Here is a 10,492-nt window from a genome sequence, read left to right as displayed (position 1 = left end):
AGCGCACCACTGATCAAAACTGACCTTAGGTAGGGCCACATTAAGAAAGCCCTGCATTTGGGAGGAAAATGTTTTCCAGAGATTCTGCACTTTTGCCTCAACCCCCTTCCTCCTTGTCATTATTTTCCTGGAATTTCATATTTGGACTTAAGGCAAAAGAAAGGTTAGTGCAAGTTGAACTCCTCTTAATATAGATACATGTAACAATTATTACTATTATACAGGCATTGTAGCCAACACATATACGTCAGGGATACTTACAAAAAAATGGAAAAAGAAAATTAACCTCCTACAGTCTATATTGATATGATCGGTCTCTCAGGGGTATGGCAACTCCTAGAAGTCTATCTCCTCACCTGAGGAATCTTTTCTAGTTCAATCTCATGTCATGAGGGGCAAAGATAAGGTGAAAAGCCAAGTTTATTTTCCCCTAGGCGGGGGAACCCAAAACTAGAGGGCATTAGATTTAAGGTGACAGGGGAAAGATTTACAAAAGGCCTGAGAGGTAACTCTTTCACACAGAAGGTGGTGCATACATGGAATGAGCTGCTGAAGGAAGTGGTGAAGGCTGGTACAATTGCAACATTTAAAAGGCATCTGGCTGGGTATATGAATAGGAAGGGTTTAGTGGGATATGCACAATATGATGGCAAATGGGTCTAGATCAGGTTGGGATGTCTGGTCGGTGTGAACGAGTGGACCAAAGGGTCTGTTTCCATGCTGTATGACTCTATGACATATCCATGGCCCTGCAAATGTTTTGGTGTGCAGATAATCATGCAATGCCTCTCTGAGAACGTCAATGGAATCTGCCCTGAGCATACTCTGGGGCAGCGCAAAGCAAGCAGAAAACAACCCAGAGTCATGTCTTTCTTTAATGCTGGTTGCCAACAGGACTCTGCTGCAGACTAGCCTTCTATGGCTAGAGACTGGCAACGCTCCAAACAACTTTGCACCCAGAGGCACGCGGTCTTGCCCACGCTGAAGGGGGCGTGACCGACGGTCGTGACGTCACTCGCATGCGCGGCGGGCTGTGTGTTGCTGGGCGCATGCGCATTGGTGTCGGGAGCGATGGGCGGTCGGTTGGCTGAATGAAGCAGTTCGGTCAGTGAACTGAAGGTAAGCCGTCGGTTCTTCGGACCTCAAAAGGTAATGGTCAGCTCTTATTGATGGCGACGTGGTGGGCTTGGCTTGTCCAGAAATGTTCAGTCGTTGTTAACGGGTTCGAGCGGCAGCACGAGAAACTCCTGCACTTAAGGAAAGCGACGCTGGGGGGAAAAGTCCAGTCACCTGTGGAATGAGAGCAATGCAGGCAGAGCTGGGGGAAAAGTCCAGTATTTCTGTAATAATAACAATGCAGTCACGGCTGGGTATACGTTTGGTATCCTGTGCAATGACAGCAATGCAGGCAGAGCTGGGGGGAAAAGTCTAGTAACCTGTGGAATGAGAGCAATGCAGGCAGAGCTGGGGGAAAAGTCCAGTATCTCTGTAATGATAACAATGCAGGCAGAGCTGGGGGGAAAAGTCCAGTCACCTGTGGAATGAGAGCAATGCAGGCAGAGCTGGGGGAAGAGTCCAGTAACCTGTGTAATGAGAGCAATGCAGGCAGAGCTGGGGGGAAAAGTCCAGTATCTCTGTAATGATAACAATGCAGGCAGAGCTGGGGGGAAAAGTCCAGTCACCTGTGGAATGAGAGCAATGCAGGCAGAGCTGAGGGGAAAAGTCCAGTATTTCTGTAATAATAACAATGCAGTCACGGCTGGGTATACGTTTGGTATCCTGTGCAATGACAGCAATGCAGGCAGCGCTCGGGAAAAGTCCCATGGCAATATTGCAGGAAGGGCTAGGGGAAAGTCCTGTGCTCTATCTAATGACAGCATCAGAGGCAGGAGCTGGGGAGGCTGAGGGACCACAGGTTAAAGGTCAGGACACACTACTGTAACAGAATAGGATCTATTTGCCTATAATCAGGAGGACTTAGAGAAAGTGCCATTGGGTCATAGCTGGTTTTATTAAGAGTTATGGATAGTGCTAGTTGTGAATGCTATCTGTAAGGGAAAGTTGGCCAGAAGTATCTCATTCATTAGTTTGATGCTCCCAAATTTAGATTGTTTTTTGCATAATCAACTCTCTGTTAGATGTATAAAGTGTCAAGCAATGTGGCATGCTGCCATCTTATTAATAATTCCTTCTGGGTATAATCTTTTGCTGCTTGAGGGTGCAGTGCTAAATTTATATTACATTCATCATAACAGTTAATTCTTGTGAAAGGCAAGCATGTTGCCAAAGCTTTTTTGTTTTGCACTCTTCAGGAGTGCAAGAATTGCAAATTTCAAACGATCAAAATTTTTAACACGTCAAAATAAAAAAGGAGAAAAGTGTGTTGGTTAGTTTACATTTTGACTCTGGTGCAGTCCTTGCCATAACAAAAGCAACAGAGAGCAACATGCTCCCCCTACCTTCTGCTTAAACAAAAATAGCACAAAGTCTATTGTAAGGAAATGTCCCTGCATATCAATATGTGTCACAAGTGTAAATGAGACACACTGAGTTTGACTTATCTTAAGTTGGTTAGTTTAGCTGTTGGCTATATATTAAAGTAGTAAATTGGCACTCACTAAGATAGCTGGCTAAACTCTTGACACCCACTAATGAGTACTAGCTATCAGCTTATAAATCAGTTAAGGATTCAGAGTACAGCAATCAAATTGTCAGGTTTCAGTTGTAATGTATGCATTGCTCCGTTCTGTTACTTAGTCTTCCTACAACTTTCAGAACAAATTTTATTCACTGAGTGGGAATAAGTTTCCAACTTGTCTTATTGCCATTGTTGTTGTGACAGCTTTGTTTAGTTTTTATATGTATAATAAATGTTTATCAGTATTAATTTGCCATTTACCATAGTGGAAAAATACCTGTTACAACTTTGTTCAGAGTGAGGTACCATAGCGTATTTAATTTGAGTTGATCATTTGGTGTGTTGACACTTGTGCTAGAAAAACGTAAACAATTGTTGAAATCTTCAGCGTGTATATTATATAGAAAGCATAGGAATATGTTTGGAATCAACCCATCATTGAGTTGAGATGAAGGTAAAATTGCACTTCTTTTGCTTTGTTTTCCCTCCTTTCAGTGCATATATCTTTGTTTTCAATTTCTTAAATTTACAATAATATCAGTCACTAAATTCTCACTGTTCATATTCTAGAGACATATACAATAGAATCCATGTTTTGTTACACCAATAGATTTTACAGCAGCATTTGCAGAATATTTTTTAATGGGTTAAGAATTGCATGCAGCAAATTTGTAACAATATAGCTCATAAAAAATGTTTGAAGAGTGTTTTAGTTGCGATGGATTTGTATATTCTTATTGATTTGCAGGGTATGGGGATTGGACTGGAGGCCAAATTTTGCCCGTTGCTAATTACTCTTGAAGTTAGTGGTGAACTGCCTTGTTGAACTGTTGCTGTACACTTATTATATTTTGCTGCAGGTTGGAAAGCTGAATAGCTGATTAGATTTTTTCAGATGGCAGTTGATGGTCTGGAGTCAGAGTCCAGACTGATCAGGCTGGCAGATTTACTTCCCTAAAGGGCATTTGTGGACTGGATAAGATGTTAATTTAAAGGCAACCCAGTAGTGTCATGGCCACTGTTACTGATTTTTTAAAATTTTATGTTTATATCGCTGTCTGAATTTAAATCCTGCAGCTGCTCTGGTGGGATTTGAACTTATTTTCGGAGCGATAGTTATTCTTTCTTCACTTTACTTCTGAAAACATGCAGTGTTGGTATGGTATGAGTTTGAGGTCTGTTTCACACAGTTCAATGGTGGTACAATGGTTCTGTTTTTCATAAAGCATGCTAGTGCATGAATTTCTTTAAAAAGTATCTACTAGTACATTCTCATCTCTGAGTTTGAGGTGTGTCAAAATCTTACTTTTTAGCACATTATGGAAGATCAATTTCTAGGTATCACTGATGGAGTGCTGCAAATGTCATCCTCCACCTGAATTACATTTCAGTTGAAGGAGAATACCTGCAGCAAGGTGGCACTCCTTCAGTAATTAATTGCAAAAGATCCCATGATCTTCTTCAAAAACAAGCCCACCCTCACTAGTATCCTTACATATAGATAAGGAAGGACACCACTTCGACTGGGACAATACATCCATCTTAGGACAAGCCTAACAGAGACATGTATGAGAATTCCTAGAAGCATGGCGTTCCAACTGGAACTCTATCAACAAACACACCAAGTTAGACCCTATCTACCATTCTCTTCCCCCCCCTCCAAGGGTGGTAAAACAGGAAATGACAGCACTAACCCAAAGAAACCCAAACATATAAACAGAAAGCAGGAATCATGTACAGTGCCCACTAAAGATGTTACCCAGTAGGGTGATGAAACGTCTGGTAATTGAACCTGCCAGCTCAGCGAACAAACCTACATCCAGAACCTCAACCTGAGCTACAAATCTTCTCAAAACTCTGGTCATCTCAATGAATAACATTGAGAGTTATAATCCTGGCACTTGGGAGCACCTTCACATAGACATCTGGTCAAGAGAGAGATTCGTGCCCTTCTCAAGGCAACTTGGAATGATTAATGAATGTTGGCCTTGCCTCTCAAGTCCTTTGATTCATTTTTAAATAAGAACATAAAATGATCAGTTTCAGTTGCTGTTGATGAAAATTTCTGGTAGCATGTAGGCTTCCTTACTTAATTTTGCCTTGGAGTCCTCATTTAACTATGTCATTGGTTGAAGATGCTGTGGAACATTTAGGTGATAAGTCACATTATCAATGGAAGCTGTTTCATATGATTAAGTTAACAAATGTAGAACATGGCTTGAGAGACACTGGAAGTGTGTTATGTCTGACGCGAGGCAGATATCAGTGTGACCTTGCAGATTTTATCTGCTGTGTTATGAACATGGTTTGCTGTTGAAAAATGTGAAAAGTAATCTTTAATTTTTTTTAATCTTTTCCTCCATTCTTTACTTAGAGGTGGAGAAATTTGGCTGAAGTGTAATTTAGGATATAAAAGTTAGAGCAAATTAAGCAGTTGAACCAAGCATCCACATTAAGTGAGTTTTGGCAGATATTTACCCTCAACCAATGCCAAATAAAGATTTATGAAAACTTTGACATTGGAGCAAACTTCCTCAAATCACACAAATTGGCTGCCACATTTGCTACCTTATGATAGTGACTGCACATCATTGGATATAAAATACTTTGAGAGGTTGAAAGGAGCTATTGAAATTAATGTCTTTCCTCCTTACCATTTTCACTCATTCACTGAATGATGCTGCAACAAATTTATACTTGGCTGAATTGTTTGAGCAATAGCTGCCAGTAAACTGGTGATTTTGAAGTGATAAATAACTTGACTGTAGAATGTGTTCAGTGGAAGTAATAATTTTTCATTCAAAGATGTGAAATGTAAAGCCTGCTTTTGTCAGTTTTAGCAACTGTGTTCAAGCTAGGGCCAGAACCACACATGAGAGTGGATTGCTTCTGATTATACGGTATCAAGGCCTGAAAATTGGATATTGTAAATTGACCCACAGCTAGACAAATTGGGCTTGACATAAATCTGGTCAAACTAATTTAAACAGCAAGCAACAGCTATTAGCTACAGAGACAACAGAAACAAAGTTCAAAAATGTCATAAGATTGAGGGAAGCCAGCTACAACTAAATTGTGTATTAGCGAAATTTCACTCTGACTTCCAACCAGTGCCTGAGGATGTGCCCTTTACGCATCCTTGGTATGATAACAGTGAAAAGTCTTGGTGCAATCCCATTGGATGCTTTGATTGCAGCTCATGGCCTCATTGGCCGAAGGCTACAGAATATTCAGGAAATTGTGGAATGAGAGGGGATAATGACACACACCTATTGGCACCTCCTTCAGCGAAGTTTCTCAGCAAGAGCTTAACCAGGATCAGCATTGGAGCTCTGACTAGCTGGACAGAGATCCACCCTGACCTACAAGACCTACCTTTGTGGAAGAGAGCCAGCCCTATGTCAGAGAGGAAGGAGATTTCAATGACCCAGCTCAAACATTTGGACCTTTGCGGGTAATGTCCTTTCTCAGATGGATGGAGTTAGATTGAGAGTAAATAGTTGGGAATTTGGGAAATGCTCACCAGGTGTTTTAATAAGGAATATTTTGTTAGTAAAATCAAGTTGAATCACAAATCACATTGTGTACTTTTGTCTCCTGACGAGCATTTGGGTGCTTTTAATAAATAAATTGGTCGAAGTGCCCAAAACAATGGACAATATTGGTGCCTCTTAGTGGCCTTCGTTTAGAAGTGTTTATGTAACTTCAAATCAAACCCCACCAACTTTGAACCCTCGGACATCCTGCCTGAATCTGAATTAAGAGGATCTCTTCTCCACATGATGGCCAGGATTCAATTGTGTGAAAGAGGGTCGAGGTTTCTGACCAGTGATTTGTTTCTGGCCCAAAGTGCTTATAATGTGAAGATGACAAATAGCCAGAGGTAGTACAGAATAAGGTACCCATGGAAAACTGAGGTAAGGAAGCCGAATACAGGGTCAGAGGACCCACCAGGTGGTGAGAAACCAGATGTTGGGGTTAGAGACCCATGAGGACACAGAGAAGCTAGTCTTGGAACCTCCAAGGAAAGAAGTGCTCAGGGACCCAGAGTCATGGAAAAGTGAAAAAACAGGAACCCATGAGAGAGGGCAGCAAATTTAAGGGAAACAATATGAGAAATGACACAGTGCCTACAGTGGGTGGAGGTCCTAAAAAAAAGTACCTAAATAACTGGCCCAGGTGTTTCGACCGATACTGTGAGCAAGTATCAGGTCTGGGACCCCTAGAACAGAAATGCTGGAAAACAGTGCAGAAAACTGAATGGAAGCATGCTTTAAAACTTGGCAAGGTTAAAGTAATAGCTGGTTCTGTAAAGCAGCTGAGAGGTAGAGAATGGGAAAAGGTGAAGCTAAGTAATGAAATAGAGAAAATAAGAATCAAAGCAGCAGAGGTACCAGGTGAACATGGGATACTTGGGACAGTTTCAGACCCAGCACGATAGAGTATACTAGGGCGCACAGCACACAGTCAGTGATCGGATCTCAGCCCAAAAAGCTGCGGCCAAGCTGACTGAGAGAGTCTACAGGTTGTGCTCAGAATCCTGGACAAGGCAGGTAAAGAAAACAGAGCCTGTGGTGTAGACCAATTAAAATATGAGTGTGAGATTGAAAAAATTTACATCCCGTTTCCCGGTGCAAAAGGGAATGATGTGTGCATTTGGACAATAGAATTGGATGGGGACAATGGTAATGGGATAGATTGGCAGGAAATGGAAGAACACGCCCATAGATATGCCAAAAGAGGTGAAGATTAGAGATCCCCACCTTATTTTCCACAGGGAGGAGATCATTTGGCATCCCCTAAGATCTTGTTCCAAATAAATCTATTGCAGCCGATGTGACCTCCTCTATATTGGGGAGACGGGCCGCCTACTTGCGGAATGCTTCAGGGAACACCTCTGGGACACCCGGACCAACCAACCCAACCACCCCGTGGCTCAACACTTTAACTGTCCCTCCCACTCCACCAAAGACATGCAGGTCCTTGGACTCCTCCAGCGCCAGAACATCATAACATGACGGTTGGAGGAAGAGCGCCTCATCTTCCGCCTGGGAACCCTCCAACCACAAGGGATGAACTCATTTCTCCAGTTTCCTCATTTCCCCTCCCCCCACCTTGTCTCAGTCGATTCCCTCGAACTCAGCACCGCCCTCCTAACCTGCAATTTTCTTCCTGCCCTCTCCGCCCCCACCCCACTCCGGCCTATCACCCTCACCTTGACCCCCTTCCACCTATCACATCTCCATCGCCCCTCCCCCAAGTCCCTCCTCCCTACCTTTTATCTTAGCCTGCTGGACACACTTTCCTAATTCCTGATGAAGGGCTTTAGCCCGAAATGTCGAATTTCCTGTTCCTTGGATGCTGCCTGACCTGCTGTGCTTTAACCAGCAACACATGTTCAGCTCTTGTTCCAAATAGCCCACTGACCACAACCTGTCAGGACGGCCAGACCAATAATCCAGTTACTTATGCCACCCTGTTTATTGTGGCATAATTGGTGGAAACATAAAAAGGATCGCCATATTTGGGCCTTCAACTAATCCCCTTGATTTTCAAGAGCACATATCAACAAAGGGTCCTTCATGGGTTTGATAATGTCAAGGAGGTAAAATTGATATTCCTGTATCTGAGCCTGCGATCCATTCTGCCTTACCTAATTGGTGGATGTGATCCATATGGACCTCAGTAAGGACCTCTACACATTTTCTCATGGTAGATTGGTTAGCACGGTAGCTGACAAGAGGGTGCAGTGGTAGTGTGACGCATCGACCTGTACCTTGCTGAAACCAGATGCTGATTTGCTCACACTTCCTCCTACTGTTCCCTTGACCATGACCCATCTCTCATCACCAAACCATCATCTCCCAAACCTCCTCACTTCGGGATCTCCCATCCACAGCCTCCAACCTCATTCCCCAATTCTACACCACCCGGTTCTACCTTTTACCCAAAATCCACAAACCTGACTGCCCGGTTGATCTATTGTCTTCGTCTGCCCTTGCCTCACTGAACTCATCTCCTCATGTCAAGTCTGTCCTGTTTTCCTTGGTCCATGAGCTCCTAATGTATGTCCGGGGCACCAACCACGTCCTCCACATCCTCTATGATTTTCAATTCCCTGGCCCCCAAAACCTCATTTTTGCAATGGACACTGAGTCCCTATACACCTCCATCCCCCATGACAAAAGCCTACAAGACCTCCATTTCTTGCTCTCCAGCTGACCCAACTGGTTCCCCTCCACCAATGTATTCATTCAATTGGTGAGCAGGTCCTCACTCTAAACAACTTCTTCTTTTGAGTCCTCCCACTTCCTACAGACCAGAGGGGTAGCCGTGGGAGCTGGCATGGGCCCCAGCTATGCCTGCCTCTTCATAGGATGCGTGGAGCAGTCCCTCTTCTGGAGTTACACCGGCACGATCCCCCATATTTTCCTCTGTTGCACCAGTGACTATATCAGTGCTACCTCATGCTCCGAGGAGTTTGAACAGATCATCAATTTCACTAATACCTTCCACCCTGACCTCAAGCTCACATAGACCATCTCCGATACCACCCTCCCCTTCCTGGACACCACTGTCTCGGTCTCCGGCAACTACCTCAACACAGATATCTATTTCAAACCCACCGACTGTCCCCGTTACCTTGACTGCACCTCCTCTTACTCTCCCTCTTGTAAAATCGTGATCCCATATTCCCAATTCCTCCGCCTTTGCGATATCAGCTCCCAAGGAGCAATTCCACTCCAGGACATTGTAGATGCCCTGCATCTTCGCTCTCAAACCCACCCCTCCAACCGCACGGATAGAATGCCCTCAGGTCCTCCTCACCTTCCACCCCATGAATCTCCAGATACAGTGCATTATCCTCGGCCATTTTTGCCACCTACAGTCTGGTCCCACCCCTATCTGCGTTCGACAGGGACCATTCCCTCCACAACTCCCATGTTAGGTCTAGCCCTGCCCCCCCAGCAACCCGCCATCTACAGCCGGCACTTTCCCCTGTCACCGCACAAGGTGTAAAACCTGCACCCACACCTCCATCCAAGGCCTGAAAGAGTCATTTAAAAGTGAGCGGAAATTTTCCTGCACATCTGCCCACCTCATCTATTGCATTCGTTTCTCTCGATGTGGTATCATCTACATCAGGCAGACAGAACGCCAACTTGTGGAGTGGTTCAGGGAAAATCTGTAGTCTGCACACACCAAACAACCCCACCACCCTGTGGCCAACCACTTCAACTCTCTCTCCAACTCCTCCCAAGGGCATTCACATCCTAGGCTGCCTCCACTGCCAAATCAAAGCCATCTGTCAACTGCAGGAAAAATGCCACATCTTCTGCCTTGGGACTTCACAACCACATAGCATCAATGTTGACTGCACCAGTTTCCAAATTTTACCTCCCCCCACTTCAATCCAGATCCAACCTTCCAACCACTTTCTCCTGGTTACCAAGGTTAGATCACATGGAGAACTAGCCATTTGGATTCAGAACTGGCTCGAAGGTAGAAGAGACAGGGTGGCGGTGGAAGGTTCCTGTTCAGACTGGAGGCCTGTGACCAGTGGTGTGCTACAAGCATCAGTGCTGAGTCCTCTGCTTTTCTTCAATTATATAAATGATTTGGATGTGAACATAGGAGTTATGTTTCGTAAGTCTATAGGCGACAACAAAATTGGAGGTGTAATGGACAGCGACAAAGGTTACCTCCGAGTACTATGAAATCTTGATCAGAGGGGCCAGTGTGGTAGATGGTGTTTAATTTAGATAAATGTGAGGTGCTGCATTTTGGAAAGGTAAATCTTAGCAGGACTTATACACTTAAGGATAATGTCCTGGGGAGTGTTGCTGTGCAGAG

At 44.0% G+C, this 10,492-nt stretch overlaps 1 protein-coding gene across 1 annotated transcript in view; it reads left to right on the top strand.

Annotated features, from left to right (window-relative positions):
* The first annotated feature begins 1,033 nt into the window (after nucleotides 1-1,033).
* The window catches only part of LOC132828789 (cytoplasmic aconitate hydratase), a 73,007-nt gene continuing 63,548 nt past the window's right edge, over nucleotides 1,034-10,492 (top strand). The window contains exon 1 of the mRNA XM_060845883.1: nucleotides 1,034-1,119. The gene's annotated coding sequence lies outside the window, so the exon portion shown is untranslated. The remainder of the gene's footprint in view (nucleotides 1,120-10,492) is intronic.

Source organism: Hemiscyllium ocellatum, chromosome 2 (genome assembly GCF_020745735.1).
Source record: "Hemiscyllium ocellatum isolate sHemOce1 chromosome 2, sHemOce1.pat.X.cur, whole genome shotgun sequence".
Lineage (NCBI taxonomy): Eukaryota > Metazoa > Chordata > Chondrichthyes > Orectolobiformes > Hemiscylliidae > Hemiscyllium > Hemiscyllium ocellatum.
Note: the sequence above shows the minus strand (reverse complement) of the source record. Positions and strands in the feature narration are given on the sequence as shown.